We start from the raw sequence: 16,710 nt of genomic DNA, 5'->3' as shown, positions 1-16,710 counted from the left end.
AAAGTGAATTTCCCTCTTAGGAGGTTGTTGCCTAAATAAATGCAGACTATGTAATCCAGCAAGATTGTGAGGGGTGAATTTTAGTGCTTCTAGAAAATGAAGACCCCAAACTCTGGAAATAGAAAGCATAGAGTGAAAGGCATATCTGTTCAGATTAGGGAGCTGAATTCAGGCCTTGACTTTAATAATTCTGTGAAACTGGTGGCTACAATGGGCACCTAAACAGCTTTGCCTGCACTCTCTGAAGCAGGACATCACCCTACAAAGTAGCCAAGGAGAAAGATCTTCTATCTAAGAAGTTATAAATTGAATATTGCAGGGTTTTTTTCCTAAAGTAAGATTATATTTCCTCAGTGTTTCTGTGTTCAAAAATACATTATTTGCCTTTCATACCAAAATTTTAAAAAATGCTGTAAATTCTAAGAAATATAATCTTGAACCTCGCTATGCTGTCTCTAAATGTCTCATATTTCCCGTCTCACTAATTAATAATGTATAGAATATTGAGATTCCTCTTCCACTTAGTACATAACACCTGTTATTGCTAATGGGATAATAGTTACTAATTGCTAATAGTTACTTATTAAAGAAAAGTAGAACTTTATTCAAGCTGAGGTTTGCAGTGCAGTGGGTTAAAAAATATAACACAGTCTCAACCTTAAATTTCATAGATGATATGCTGGCCCTGTTGAAGTCAATTAAAATTTTGTTATTGATTTCCAATGGTAACAGTGTTCCACAATACAGGTTTGGACTGTAAAAGAAATCAATATTATTTTAAGACATTTACTGGCTGAATTCTGTTTATTTTTAATTCCCTTGGTTCCTTCATGTAGACCAAAAGAAATTAATTCAGAGGACTTTGTGGACTGATAGTTTAATGAATATGATTTAGACATGAGGCAACAGCCTAAATCATATGACATTGCTTTCAGTTTTCAAACTTCCCTTTTATAACCAAGGTGGTTTTTAGCATAGCAAAATGAAAAATTCACATACACTCCCCCACAAACCTAGGAACATCAAACAAAAACCAGACATCCCAAATATTTTGTTGATAATGATCTGGTTTTGTGCAAACACACAATATATAGATACATTTTACATATATGTGCCCTCTCCATCATTAGAAAATAAGCAAAAGTGGGTAATTTTGAAAGAATGTTCAAGACACTGTAGTACAGAAAATAAGTTTGCAGGCTGAGACCCTGCCTGCCCAGTTTTTGCCTAGAATCATTTTCCCCAACAAAGTTAATAATCCTTGAAAATATTAGTTTAAGAGATGCACTGACATCATGTAGCGGTATATGTACTTCACTAAATTGCTATGAAATTGAACGTGTATTTTTATTTTACTCTATAGTAATTTTCAGATTTACAGTATACTTTAAAAACAAGCATAACAATTTTATGCCTATTTTCAACTTAAGGAAATTATTTAGTTCACAATGCCATTGCAGCAAAGCAGGCTGGTTAAGCTACTACATGGCATTTGATATGATGAGATTACTTCAGCTGCTCTATATTAATATGCATATGTGGACTACAGTTTTAGAAAATTAAAAGGAGATTCCTTTTTAAATTTAAAGATATTTCTTGTATAGCTTTGCTTTTAAGCTCTAGAAAGGCAGCTTGCCTATTTTCATATTTTGAAAAGTAGAAAGAAATACATTTATCAGTATTAAATGCAGTGCAATATACTTCACATAATGACACACAGAGCAGGCACGTGTGTATTGTACTTTAGACAATGTTGTTCTTGCATAATTTATCTACACAGTATACACGATTTTCCTCAGAGAGGGAATATATCCAACATATTCAGAACACCCATACACTCTAAATATTTGGACCGCTCTGAGATGTTAAGGGAGTTACTTCATGAGACAGATCACACGCTCTTGTTTCTCTGTGAAAATTAGGTGGTACCTTAATTAATGCTGAATTGCAGTGGAATTCCATGTGAGTACTTACAACATTCACAAGGCTGCAGAATGAGTTAATTATGATCAGTGTTATTCCAGTGAATACCAAATGAATTAATAATGCTGGCACACTTAAAATGAAGTGTTACCCAGGACTCTGGTAGAAGACGTAAGGTTAAATATTATGTGATGAAAGGCATTATGCGCTCAGCGGGAAGAAGCAAAACTCAGCCTCTGTAGCTCCACGCTGCAGCAGACGCTGTAGCAAGCCCGGTGTCCGCTAGCATCACACACGCTTCATATTTTCGCAAGTCGAATACACATTTTCCTGCAGAAACAAGTGTTCGGCAACACTAGCCACAGTTTAACTTTCCAGGGGGAGAAAAAATACTCTGTAAGAAGGGGTATTTTGTAGCAGCACTCTGAAGGACTCCTTCGCCTACAGACAGAATTTTTCTGGGTACCTATAAGGTAAAAACAGTCCACTGGCAGGAAGCTGGAACACCTGAATTTCCTACAGCATGTTGCCCTGAGTCATGCTGTCGCCTACCAGACACTATGCACTCTAGCTGGAATGAAACTGTGAAATACAACAACCTGACTGTACCTAATAAATTATTGCTTTGTAACCTTCTGAAGATAACCTGCTTCGTACGTGTTGCGAAATTTTTGTTTAGATATAATATATTGCAACAATTCATATCCATTATAGATTTATAAGATGTGAAAGCATAAATGGATTTAATCAGATGTAATTATTTTTATGCCTACTATTCAAAAATCTGCAGAAATGAATTTATGCTTATTTGGCAGCCAGTGGCAATTGTGTTTATAAATGTTGAAACAGCTGTTGGCAAATGTAAGTGTTAAAGCAAGGAAAACAGCTTTTAACTTCTACTCATCTATTCCTTTGCAATAAAGAAATCCTCATTCCTTGCGAGGGCTAGGCTCTGATCCATGTACACTTCCAGCAGCTTCACTGAAATCCCCCAATTCATTCCATACTCTCAGGCATGGCAAAGAGATAAGAGTTTGCCATCTCAATTTTGACTAGTTCTTCACCGGCTCTCTTATTGTCTGCAATTACAAACACATATTATACAGTAATTCTCTGGGGGATTAATATAGATGAATGGATAAAATGAGGACTTACTGCACTTTTCTCTGCCTTAATCCCTAGCATCTTATCTGTAGCTAGAGATGCCTATAATGCCTAATGCATGTGTACCCCCCTTTACATATGGATCCCAAGCTTGCAGGTTTTGTTGAAGAGAATCAAGCACATACTTAAAACTGTGTCGGGGCTTAACTCCGGTGTTCTCCAGGGCAAGCATGCAGCATCACTTTCCCAATTTGAGTTTTAGGGGTTTTAGCAGGATCGGTTTACTGTATACAAATACATGCATGCTACCTTAATGTATGATAGCTCTGCATGCAGTACTCCTGCAAAGTTCTAACAGTTTGGCTTCTATTTGAAAATCTCAGTTTACTTTTAAGTAATTTGTGAAGTTTTACATTACATCTTTATTAGAGTACTACATTTTACTTCCATGCATGCTAGGCAGTTAGGCTAAAAAGACCTAATTTGCTCTAAAAAGATTCCCCATCAAGTTCTAGATTTAAATGCAATTATTTTGACTTGAAAATAAGCGAACAACAGAAATCAAAATAGTCAGTAAAATCAATAGCACAAGTTAGACCGATGCCAGGAAACTAACCTATTTATGAAGTGGAAGAAATATCCTGTATGGAACAGCAATTGTGTTTGACCTGGCTACACTTAGGATATTCAAAGTCATCATTTTTAAACAGCCAGCAAGGATAAAACTCACCAGTACTGAGTAAGTGCACTTTTAACTCAGAGTATGTTACAACTTCTACACATAATTTACAATTTTGAAGATATAACTAAGAGCTGACTGTGTACATCACAGGCTTAATCCTAGTATCTGACTTTATCAAATGATGGGGTTCTCTTTCATTCCTGTACTCTATGTTATTGTGGAAGTCGGTAGCATTTCCAATAAATTATAGATTGACCAGTACTAAAGACTCTTCGAAAACCACACTCAGTCATCTCCTACTCAACACTTTTAAGCTTCTCTTAGGCTCCTTTGCAAACCAGAGAGTGCCCTCTGTTGATCAAAACATATTCCTTTAACATGTTAAAGCTCTCACACAGCAAATGTTACAGTTTCGTCTTTTCCAATGCTCCAGTTAAAAAAAAAAATGCTAATTTTGCAAAAGTGAAGGTATTCACTTCAGGACTGGTGTTAGAATACAAAAGCATAAAAAACTCCCAAACCACTACCTATTGCATTACTAAATATTTACACATAATACTGATGATTAGAAAGATACATACCTGGCAATGCTAGTTGAAAGCAATTTCTTTCCCTGCGTGTGCATGGGTATGCACATGTCTGTTCATTGGTGCCTACCATCCCAGACATAGTTATACACATTTCTATTAATATAATGAAAAATAGTATTTTTAAAAACTTGATGCAAACACCGATGCTAAATGCCACAGTGAGCAACAAAAAATGTAGTAAGTGGTGATTACTCAATCCTACCATGTTCTCCCAAAAAGCAAACCAGCTGAATGCAGCTTTTAGCTCCCATGTTGTCTCTGCATGACAGAGAAATTGATGGCCTGGCTTTCTGGTGACTCTTTGAAACTAAGTTCCAGCAAGCCTTGATAAAACAGTAAATTTTATTGCAATTTCTGAGCAGGAATTCATAGGAGGATGAGAACAGTTTTTTGTTTGGTGGGTTTTGGTTTTTTTAAAAAAAAATCTTTTTTTCTTTCTCATCTGTTTGTTGGCTGAGTGAAAGCACTGTTATACTTAGGACTGTTTCATATGTTAATTGATTGAGGATGTCAACACTGAAAGTGATTGATTTGCAGTAAAAGATCTTATAAAATAATGTATCCTGTTATACATTTTATTGAAATGCTGAGAACAGACTCACACTTCATGGTGAATGTTGAGATAAATAATAGTGTATACTTAATATGTTAGTTAATTAAATAGTTCCATTTATCTTGTGTCTGTATCATTGTACAGAAAATGATTCATTTGTAGAAGTAATTGCTCTGTGGTATTTTGTAATAAGGAAGACCAATTTCCATTCTTGTGTAGCCATTTGAAGATGCAGTAAAAAAAGAAGAGTTGTGTAGCTTAATTTCTTTTACTCTATTAGGACTTCAGTACCAAGTGTTGAAGAAACAGGTTCTCATGCTGAATGTCTGTGTATTCATAAATAAGGTGGTAACTATAAAAGCATACAGACTTTCTGAATCAGGATAAATTGCTAGTAAATACAGTAAATTAACATTAATTTCCTAATATAAAACATATAGACTTAAACCAGATGTCTGGAAATTAAAGAGGAAAAATACAGAAACTCTGTTCTTCAATGATCTTGTCTCTTCGTTGCATTGTATTTATTCTCCAAATATAGCACTTTTTTTCTAATGCTATAATTAAAACATATATTCATGAAACTGAGGTTTTATTAAATTGAGAATATGGTAATATAAAATTTTTTAAAGCACATTCATCAATACCATTTTTGCATATAATCTTCTTTTTGTCATGTCCATAGATTAAACCTGTTTTGGTTGCAAAATGAAATAGCTCAAATACATTTCTGTGGAGAAAAATAAAGACAGAATAAACATCAAAATAAAACCACAAGAGTGTTTTGGATAATTAACAATATAGGTCAGCATTCATACTGATTGACATTTATTTTCTTTGAAAGCTTAATGATTCTATAGTTTCATACAAATTTTTTGGTAACTACTACAGAAAAGTAAACTAAATTTTTAAAATAGTATTTAATAACATACAGGGGAGAAAACCAAGACTAACCAGATTAATACTGCTTGCATTTTTTTTTTTTAAAGGAAAGTCTCACATTCATGAAAAATAATATACTACTGTATTGCCAAACTGGAAGGAAAAAAAAGAGTGCTTTGGAGTGTGTGTATTTAAAATACGGTTCCTTTGGCTTACTGGAATAGTTTTTACAAATTCCCTCGAAAATAACTGAATTAATACGTAGAAATCACTTCCAGTATAGGAGATTCTAATTGCAGAATATTCCTATGACAACACAAAAGACAAGTTGTATTCCTGTGCTTTCTGCCTGTACTAGTAGCCACAAGAGGGCACTCTGCTTTTGTTTGTAACTTGTTCAACTGCTATCTGTAGTGTATGGCAATGCTGTTTTGCAAGTAATACTAAATTTTTTCTTTTTTCTTCCTATTTCAAAGATCGTATATTTTACCACTGTATATTACGAACTGATTAAGTGATAGGATCAGAAATCCTTAATGAGTCACTATACTTCTACAACTTGACTCACTTGATTGATGTATCCCTATTGCAATTGCACTCCTGGAGCTCTCACAAACACATTTTGTTGTGTTGAGTCTCTATGATACACCCAAACCCACCATTGACGAGATATGTTTTATGGAGAGATTGCACTCTGGGGCAGCATTAAAGAGAAGCAGGACTCAATCTTCCAAGTCACATAGGCAGCAGGTGCAGACTTTCTGTAGTGCCTGAGAAGAAGGACTACACGGAAGGAAGATGGTGTGGGTATAATCACACCTCCATAAAAATCTCATTTTTGCTGTCAGGCTATGCCTTGACTGCAAAGTATTATAAACCAACAGCTAGTTGTAGGTTGTACTCCTTGCACCTGCCCCTAAAATATCTATTCTATTAGTCGTTTTTAATATGATACATCATGGCCCAAACATGCCATTTTTTCCACAGATATTTTCTACTGTAATATATAATATTTTCTGCTGTACATAATAAGTAGGGAACATTAACAAATGTTAATGGGTATATATCCAAGCTCGACACAGAAGGCTGCCTTGGTTTTTTGGTATCCTAGACTATATACAGCTTTAGACCATGCAAGACTAATCTTCTGACTAGATTTCCAAGTAAGCTTTCCAAGAAGAAAGCTGTCTAGGAAAGGCACAGGGCGGACCTTTCTGCAACCATGCGTCACTCCGTTTCAGAAGCACAGGGTGCTTTTCCTTGAGTGTTGCATCACAGTGAGGGGAGGGATGCTGGCGTCTTCCACCTTTTCAGCCTTTTGACAGTCTGTCTCCATCTGGAAGGCCTTTCTCCACACTTCGTCATTAACAAAACCACAAGTAAAAGTTTAGCTGTGCTTTTACCAGACCCATACTGGGTCCTGGTATATGGTGTCACACAGAAAGATGGAGAACATTCACTCTGTATTTGTGGTTTATGGTTTATCTATGGCATATTTTAGATATTATCCATATTTCCACCAAACTTCAGTTCACCTGTTCAAGAAAATGGATAGGATTTCCCCCATGTAAACCTTCCCTCTGGAAACCTTCAAAGACATTTCCCTCTCCATGCTGATTGAAAAGCTTAGGCACTAATTTTTCAACCTCAAATTGCATGCCTGAACTAGGCAGATTCTGCATGCAAGAGTTTCTAGCACAAACTGCTAGAATAGCACCCTATGGAGATCTGGAGGTGTAGGAAAGGGTTTGGTAAAACAAAGACAAGCAACCAAGAAACATGAATTTTGTAACTTAACTGGTGTTTTCTGCTTGGCAACATCCCTGGTGCACTGCTAGAATGATATCGGAGACCTCAAGTGTTCGTAGACTATTAAAACAGAAGTATGACACTTTCACAGCTCCCACAAGGGTTGTATTGTTCATTGCATGAATGGAATAAAAGGTACGAAGAAGTTGGGGATATATAGTTATATCACAGTATGGTACCTGTGATCAACCCAGTAATAGGAGATAAAGAATTAAAAGCATAGTCACTCAAACTGGAATGTAAAGATGTAGGTTGCATAGCACTGATTTTTCTTTTCTCTGCCTTAATAACTTCAGTTTCTTGAAGGAAGTGAGACACAACCAATGAACAAGTTATGCTTAATATAGCTGAGTGCAGAAACAGGTATGTTTCTCTCTACGGCCTGGGCAGGTGCCACCTGACTATCTCCATCCCCTGACCCTACTGCCAGTCTATGCAGATGTGGATTCGGCCACTATTTTTGTAAAGCATTTCACAGTTAGTGGTTGATCACATAATTGGCAAAATAAACTACGGCATTCTTTTCCCTCTGGAGGAGGAGAAAATGAATTACGGGTTTGATTTGGTCTGAGGGCAATTTAGACAGGTAAACCTATTTACAGCACCATAGCTGTTAGAAAGTCAAATCATGACAGTGGTTGCTGGGTGAGACTAGATTCATGCAGATGTTCCTCCCTATTTTTCTGTAATTACTTGTGGTCACTCTCCACCCAGCGAGTCAGCCATGACAGGAGATGACACGAGTCCAACGCCTCCATTGGCAGTAGCTGCAGAGGTGGAGACCCTCCACCCCCCGTGTGAGTCAGCAGCTGCGCGTTGGGTCATATTTCATGTTGGCAGCATTTCTTCAACCAGCTGCTGTCCCAGTCTGGGAGCTGTGTTCCTCTCGTTTCACAACTGACCCTTCTCTGAGTTACGGACAAAAAAGAAAGAGCAACCTGCTTATGTGTATTTGAATATGAGCAGCTCTGGAAATAAAGACAACCAGTGCTTGGAGAGGCGATAGGGGATAATGTGATCTGTCAAAAGGCCACATTCATGCTTGAGTCCCCTTTCCTTCACCTTGATCATAGAAGATACAACAACTGGAGGTTTGATTTCCTTCATCGCAATGCTCATCACCTGTGCTGTTTAAACAGAGAGGAATTTCCTCTGCTGTACTGCCACTGCACGTTTTTGTACAATTTTGTATTCTTTGATAGCAAAACTATTAGGAAAGGGCAGGCTCTCAGCAACAGCCACAGCATTGGTGGCAACTGCTGGAAGTATGCTGAATTAGATGGACCAATCCATTACTCTGGCAGATAAATCTTTTCTCTTGTTTGAAACTAGAAAACAGAAAGTTGAAAATTGCTCCTGGCTCTAAGTAATGAAAACACAATATATTCTCTTCATGCTGAATCCATCAAAAAGTAAAAGCATATTAAGTCTCAAGTCAAATGACTTCCCAATTAGCCAGCCAGGTTTGTATCCATGAAAAATGCAAATTACAGATGAGTGATGAGATCTTGTATGTGTTACTGTTTTGCAGTCTCAGACTTTTTAGCTAGAACGGTAGTAATAAATAATGCTTCTGAGTGCTCATGCTGTGAAATTGCTTGCTGTTGTGAATACATCTCTTCACTACCTGCAGGCGCAGCAGTGAAAGTACAAGCACTGTTAATCACCCCTAAACCGGTGAAAGAGGATAGAAGGGAAGATCCTTCCTGGCAATATCTTTCATGTAAGCCCAGTGAATCTAGACATTATGTTATGTTCAGGAACTCAACAGTGCACCTGTTTAGCGGCTGGATGTGTCAGATGCTCTTTCCTCTGCTCTAATCCCCTCACTCCCCTCCTACCTCTTAGAAAGGTCCTTATTTAATACAGGAAAGAGTTCTGACCATTTTTAGAGTGAGCAGGCAGAGATGTTATCACATAGCTACCTGTGAAGTGACCAGCCTTGCAAGTTCTAGGAGGTCCTTCCCAGCAGGCCGAGGGTGGTGGTGGCCACTACACAGCTCAACAGTAACTCCTCTCCTCAAGGGTACTCAGATGGCAGCCTTGAAATGTAGGTCTGCCTCTGATCTACAGGCATCACTTCTCAGGGTATCTCATCACTTTTCAGGTTTACTTCTTGTACCCACCTGATGCTTTGGTCTTGCCACGCTTGTGCAGAGGTTCAGCTAATGCCAGCTGTTTACACTTGGTAACACGTACTTGTTTTTTTTTCAAATTCCAGACACTTCAAGGGTGGTTGCTGTCCCCACTGTTGCATGCTAAACTGTGAGCCGCTGATTGTATAGTTGCATTTTAACAGTATTTGTAGCAGATCTCTTAGAAGTAATCCATCAGCTCCCTGGGGAGCTGCAGGCCCTCCCAGATGATGGCTGCATCTATTCTATTCTGCTTACTCTTCCCTTCAGAGTGAGGGTATCCTGCAGAAGTTAGAGTCAATCTATTTTACGATGCAGGTATTTCTTATGTAACACATAAAACATTGCGAATATATCTAATGTATTATGGAAAACAGTTTTATATAAATAAGTTTTGTCTTTAATCCCTTCAGTTGATGATCTCTGTCTGATTCTCCAGCTGATATCATGCCATTGTCTAATCTATACCCTCTTATCTTGTGCCTGCTCTTAAAGTTGTTGAAGTGAACATTGTATGATGTCAGAATAATGTGTGCAAAGATATTTGACAAAACAGGTCTGAGAGTTTTGAAAAGGGACAATACAGCTTAGAAAAACATCTACCAGTGGCAACCTGAATACTTCCATCTGTATTGTCCAGGTTTGCAAGGATAAGTTGTGTATCCTTTGCACAACTCGGTAGACTGCCATTTGTTTGTTGGGGTTTTTTATATGGCAACAATCTTCATCTAGATTGCTGCTGTCAACTGTATATGGTACATGCCAGGCTTCTTCAGATTTTGGGGAAGAGTAGATAATGTTATGCAACAATGCTTTGTTGCTTTGTGTTTCAAAGGGAGAGAGAGCTAATTGAAAAACACAGGAGAGTTAGTAAAATGCACAAGGAGGTTGACACAGATGTTGCTTTTTCTGACTTTCATGCCTTCTACTTGGTAGCTCTGTTCTATAGTTCCCCTAGCTGTAATACAGGAGTGATAATATTATGAGCTTAACACATTGGTCTGATGAGTTTTATTTCACTCAGCCTTGCAAAGTGCTTTGAGAGCCTTGCTGATGTCAGTGAAATACAAGAGGCTTTTTTTTCCTCTCTCTTTTTTTGTTATTGTGCCTGCAAATCATAATGTTTAAAAATAATTTGTATTCATATTTCCTTTGAAAATAAAGAAAGGAATGGAATATTTTGCAATTAAGATCGCTTTCCATTTGCAAAATTTGCCAGCAATCAATCCTCACACGTAGAAAAAAATCATGTGACAGATCTACGACAGTTACACAATGAAAAATCATTTAATTTATCTTGCACAGTTATTGTTCTTCATTTAAAACACTTCTGTCAGCTGTATGCAATAACATCTCATGTCTATGTATACTGTGATAAAAGAAAAACCAAACCAGAGTATCTACATTTCTATTACCTCAAGATCTGATTTTTTTTTCAGCTCTTCCGTTAAACAGAGTAAGTCTGGCTTAGCTGCAGGATTAGGTAGTTCCATCAAAACACCTGTTACTGCAGTAGAGAATATTCTGTTGTGCACTGCATGCTCTTTTCTTTCTCAGTCAATGCTATCTTATTTTTCCAGTAACACCAAAATAGTGCTGCACAGCTTACATGATAGACCCGTACTTGAGGTGTCTTGTTTTGGCAAAGGTGCAGAGCTGAAATATAAACATCACTTTTGGACATTCATAAAAATCTAGAGCTGGTTTTAAGTCTGATAACACAGGGATAACTTTACTGTGCCAACCTCACCTCCAGTTAGTGAACTCCATTCTGCGTATCATTACTTACTGGTTTCAACTGACTCTAGCTGCAGTTTTCAAGGCGTGGTCTGAGGAAACCAAAGCATGGACAGACTATTTCTAAGACTTCCAAAAAAGGTAAACAACAAAAGCAAAGTCATTGTCATGAAATTAGAACTCATTTTGCAGACATCTACCTCTTCAGAGGAAGACATTGGTGCAAACTGAAAAGAGTTGAAAATCATTGTAATATACTGGATCTAATTTAACTAAGTACTGGATCCAATTTAACTCACACTCTTTACGGAACATCTTTACCACTCCCAGAGGCAAGTAAAGGAATATGATGGTACCTCAGAATAAAGTCCTGTAGGTCTACCTGATTAAACAACCACCATAATCAACCCATGGCAATTGCACTTCAATAATTTTTTTTAAGTGGGGATCACGCAAGTCTAGATCAAAGCTTCGAGATTAAGGCAGCATTTACAGCAAGAGTATAATCTTACCATCTAACAATATTAAAATGGGTTTTGGCCTTAATCTTTGTATGTTAATCCTACTTATGAAAACAATTTTCTATGCTGTTTGCAGTGAATCTTAGTCATATCCCCTGAGAAAAAAGAGAACAAATATTTACATAGTTTATTTCAAGTTGATTACTTCACTATTTTTCCATTCTTTACAAAATTAGAAATGTCATACTAAAAATATGAATTCCTAAAATTTCAAAAATACACTGAACATTAGAAGTATATTAAAATAGACATAGGATTGATGAGAAATGTTTGTAAGGTAGCATGGGCTGCTAAGAGAGGTTGCTGTTATTTTCAAAAGTAGAAATTGCAAATTTATCAAAACCTCATGAAATACATTGAGTGAAAGTTCAGTTTAAAAGAAATCCAAACTTGCTGAATTAGGAAATATGAGATTGAAGCACCCAAATGGCTTGGGACCTGCCCTACTATGGCTTTCAGAGGGTTTTCGTAGCCTGGACAATATCTTCTGCTGATGTTTCTGCCAGATGAGATCTATGTTGCTATGCTAAGGCTACACTTCATGAAAAACAGTTTCTTCACAACATCCAGTATGTTTACATTCAGAAGTGTCTTTTCAGAAGAACTGGAGCTATGTGGCCAGTAACATGCATTAAAACACCAAGTTACTGAGGAAAGCAAAATTGGAAAGGTGTTAAAAACTGTTTTCTTTTAGAAGTATTTCTTTGGCTACTTTTCAAAATATCTGAGAAAAGTAGCAGGTTTTAGTGACTTCTTTCAAAAAAATGTTTCCACATTTATTATAAAAAGTTTTTTGGAGTGAGAGGAATAGAACAGGGAATCTGCAGATACTGTCAAAATTCTGTTTTAAAGACATAAAGAGATTAAAAGGAAATAGTGCTGTCTTGTGTCAAACAAGACTTTTTAAAATGTTAATTACAGGTTTCACCACCATGAAGAACTTCAGGAGGTGTAGCTGATTACCTACATTTCAAAGGTAGCAAAAGTCCTAGGAGGACAGCAGAAGACAAGGTTTTGCCAGTTTTATAAGGAAGATGTGGAGACTGGAAGAGATGTGTCTTGCAGATGCGACTGTGCTCCTTTTGATACAGGAATCAGACAAAGATTTGTCTTTTACTCAGATCTTTTCAGAATTTCTCTTCTTTGCCTGCGGGTAAGGAAATATTCATGGAATAGAGAGCAGGGGAAGGAAGAATACTAGCAGAGACTGTAATGATCAGCCAAACTCACTTTTCTCATTGGCTGTGTATAGGGCACCTGGGTGTATTGCTAGGGGAAAAGCAGAGCCCTACAAACAGTTGTCCTCAGTGAAAGGAGACTGGTTTTTACCTTGCCATTACCATATATGTATCTGTATGCACAGACGCAGATGGTGGGAAACAGCTGACAGCATGGTTTATACTTGTTTAGATGGCTCGCTTCTGAATCTCACCTAGTGCCTCACTACTCCTGCTGAGAACACAAGCATCTCATTCACCATTTGAATCAATTTTCTTTTTTTAAATTATTTTAATCGGTCTTGCTTAAGACCTGTCTGCATGGCAAAGTTAACATGAAACACACAAGGCTTTGTTTTTCAACTGGAAGGTACAGTCTGCTTATAGCAACTCTCATTTGATTTTGATACTATCTTTTTCACAGCATTAAAAGTATATTTCTTGGAACTAGATCATGCTAACCTTTCAAAAATCAAGGCTATAAAAAATTAGGCTACATCTAAATTTTATCAAATGCGAGACACAAACCCTTACTGCTCACTCTCTTGACTGACCAAAAATCAGATGACTGTGCCGAAGTAACATCAACTCAAAACAAATATATCCTGTCACTCAGCTTCAAGCAGTGGTAGCTAACAGAATTTTACTTTTAGACTCTGCATGCTGTGAATGAAGTCACATAGTCAGTCTCACTATCTGAAGGTTATCTGAAGGTTGTGAGTGGCAGTTGGACTAGATGATCACTGTAGGTCCCTCCCAACTGAAATATTCTATTCTATTCTTTGTTGTCTCAGTAGAGTACCTACAAAGTATACTATACAACAGGTTTCTCTCTTGCTTTATATCACTCATTTCTGAGATAATGAGCTTTTTCAGAATCTCTGTTAACTCTTTAAATATTTAAAACCATGAAAAAGCATTTAATTTGCAGAAACTGATGATGCAAATACAGGTATACAGCAGGACCAATGGTGCATTTTCAGATTTTTGCATTTTAGTATTTTAGTCAGTGTGCTAAATAACTAAATGAACTGCAGTTCTTAATAGGGAAATTTCATTTCACTGGAGTACCTGTCAACATAATTTAAAGCAGATGTTCGGTAACTTGCACAAAAAGTTCAGTATGATGGGTCATAATGTCTTCTAAGTTCTTGCTTTCTGGAGGGAAATAGATTCAAAATATCTGGAGGTTAGTAACACGCAGGAAGTAAAACATGTGGGCCAATCCTGAGTAATCTTGATACTGAGTAAAGTTTGCCATCCAGATGCTGAAAAAACAAGACATCCATTTGCATCCTGAAAATTGAAACATTAACCCATTAATCACTCATTGGAAATACAAATAATGGGGTTTGAGTCTTGAACTGTTTTGCATCCAAGACTTCAGTTCATACTTCTCCCTCTTAAGTCTAGCCCACATATGCCAGCCTGAATAAACTGATTCATATAAAAGTCACTTACACCATCAGTATTACTCATGATATTAGCTGTCAAGAACATCAAGTCAACAAAATTTCAATTTGTTTCCCTTACAGAATGTTTCTTTGGTATACAATAATATCAGATACTGTGTGCACATGAATATTTATTTAAATTATCATATATCTAACATGTTCATTCATATTCCTAACTGTAATATTTTTAACTCTTTACAGAATAAGGGATGACAATTTTTTTTTTACTATTTGGAACAACTATGCTTGAATGAAAATTAGGTTTCATTTAAAAATGACCCCAAACAGAACCTGAGATAGTTAACTCAAGGCATGCATGTACAAGAGGAGAGGAGGAAAAGTTCAGTATGACACAGCATTTTGTTCTCCGATTTATTAAATCAAGCATCATGTAAATGAGAAGTCCCTTTTTCAGCATGTCCTTCAGGATTTTAGAATTAGTAAATTCCATCTTTTTTTTAACTTTCTGTAGGTAGAAAGAGGATAATGACATCATTACTGCTTGCTCTGTCAGACTTTAATCTTTGCATGAACTAGTCATTAAATCGACTGAGTATAATATTCCCTCTGTTTCCATGGGAGACGCTGTGGCTGTCCAAAGCCAGCTTGGTGTCTCAGCAAAGATGCAGCTCCATGTGCTCACCCAGTGCCGTTACCAGTTCTGCGTTTCAGCTGATGTAGAAACTTTGGCACCAAACACACGCTGCTGTCAGCAGCCCAACAGCAATCGAGACGGTCTCCAGCCAGGCTTCAGACACAAGGTTTCCTACATCATTGCTTGTTATAAATACTAGCAAAAGGTTACTCCACCTATTTAGGCTTCTACACCTTTCTCATCGTTCTGACTACTGTGTGCATCACATATTAATTCTTAAGATACAGAAGAAAAAGCCTCTGTGAGGGGCTGGAGTCATATAACTCTGGGACCCTACTGTCATCCATGAAATGAATGACCTGCAGAGGCAGTTGTCACATATACAGCTACGCTTCCCCATTAGTAAATATTTTCTGGTAGCACAAATGTACGTTATCTTTAAGGAACTTCAGCAAGACTCCCTGGAAGTGACTCACAGCCAGATCTTCCAATAAATCTGAAAGGGATCCCAAAGATCAGTTGCAGGCTGGGGAAATACTAAATACAAAGGATTCCGGGTGAGCCAAATGAGATTTTACCATTTTAAAACCTCCCATAGTTGTATTTCTAGAGTCAAAGATTTGACTTGTGATATGTACAACACATAAAATACTTAATACATGCTCTGTTTTTTTTTTTAAGGCAGCTCATAAATTTATTGCAGTCTTATGGCATACCATTCAGATTGATTTATGGGGCACAGCTCAGATTTTTTATAGCTGAATTACCAAGCACAAACCAGGTACACCATCCCATTAAAAATGAATTTACTATGGGAACTGCACATTGAAAGTTAAATAATGGCTTGATTTTCAAGCTGAAACTGAAATATTTGCTTTTCTGCCAACTAATCCAAAACAGTCTATGAATAATTACATTACCTTTGCTTTCAAAATGTTATTTATTTTCACTGAAGGTCATAGCCTTTGGGGAAAAATTACAGAATAATGAGCATTATTTTACATACTCTGACCTGTAGTGTCATCACTGTTACACCTTTGCACTGAAGGGTATGCTTATCTTGGCAAAAGAACTCAGTTATTCTGTTGTTTTGTTTTTTGGTTTTTTTTAACAATATGTTTATTTTATTTTAAAGGAAATTCTATATATGTATACATACACATGAATAGCTACAATTCATATGAACTGCAAAGTCATCAATGGGGTCCAAATCAACGAAATCTAGAACAAAAAAGTTCTTAATGGCAGAGCACATCATCACAATGTATGCTTAGTTCACATTTAACAGGAAGTAATCTTTTAGTAAATGTTCTAAAGAATAAGGAAAAAAAGATGTGAGGTTCTCTTTTTCATACTCTTTCTCCCACCAGTCTGACCTACTATCATAAATTCAACTGTACAGACCTTTAAAGGAGAGATAAATGATCATAACAGAATGTAAAATGTTATAAGAATGACCCAGTGTAGGTATTTCTCAATGCTTCTATTCTGCAGTCTACAAGGATAAA

At 36.8% G+C, this 16,710-nt stretch overlaps 1 long non-coding RNA gene across 1 annotated transcript in view; it reads right to left on the bottom strand.

Moving 5' to 3' along the window:
- Window positions 1-10,946: 10,946 nt before the first annotated feature.
- LOC138682511 (uncharacterized) overlaps window positions 10,947-16,710 on the bottom strand; it is a 39,632-nt gene continuing 33,868 nt past the window's right edge. Inside the window, exon 6 of the long non-coding RNA XR_011322628.1 lies at window positions 10,947-14,449. This is a non-coding gene — a long non-coding RNA (uncharacterized lncRNA). The remainder of the gene's footprint in view (window positions 14,450-16,710) is intronic.

Source organism: Haliaeetus albicilla, chromosome 2 (genome assembly GCF_947461875.1).
Source record: "Haliaeetus albicilla chromosome 2, bHalAlb1.1, whole genome shotgun sequence".
NCBI lineage: Eukaryota > Metazoa > Chordata > Aves > Accipitriformes > Accipitridae > Haliaeetus > Haliaeetus albicilla.
The sequence above is the reverse complement of the archived record's forward strand: the minus strand, read 5'-3'. Positions and strand labels throughout refer to the sequence as shown.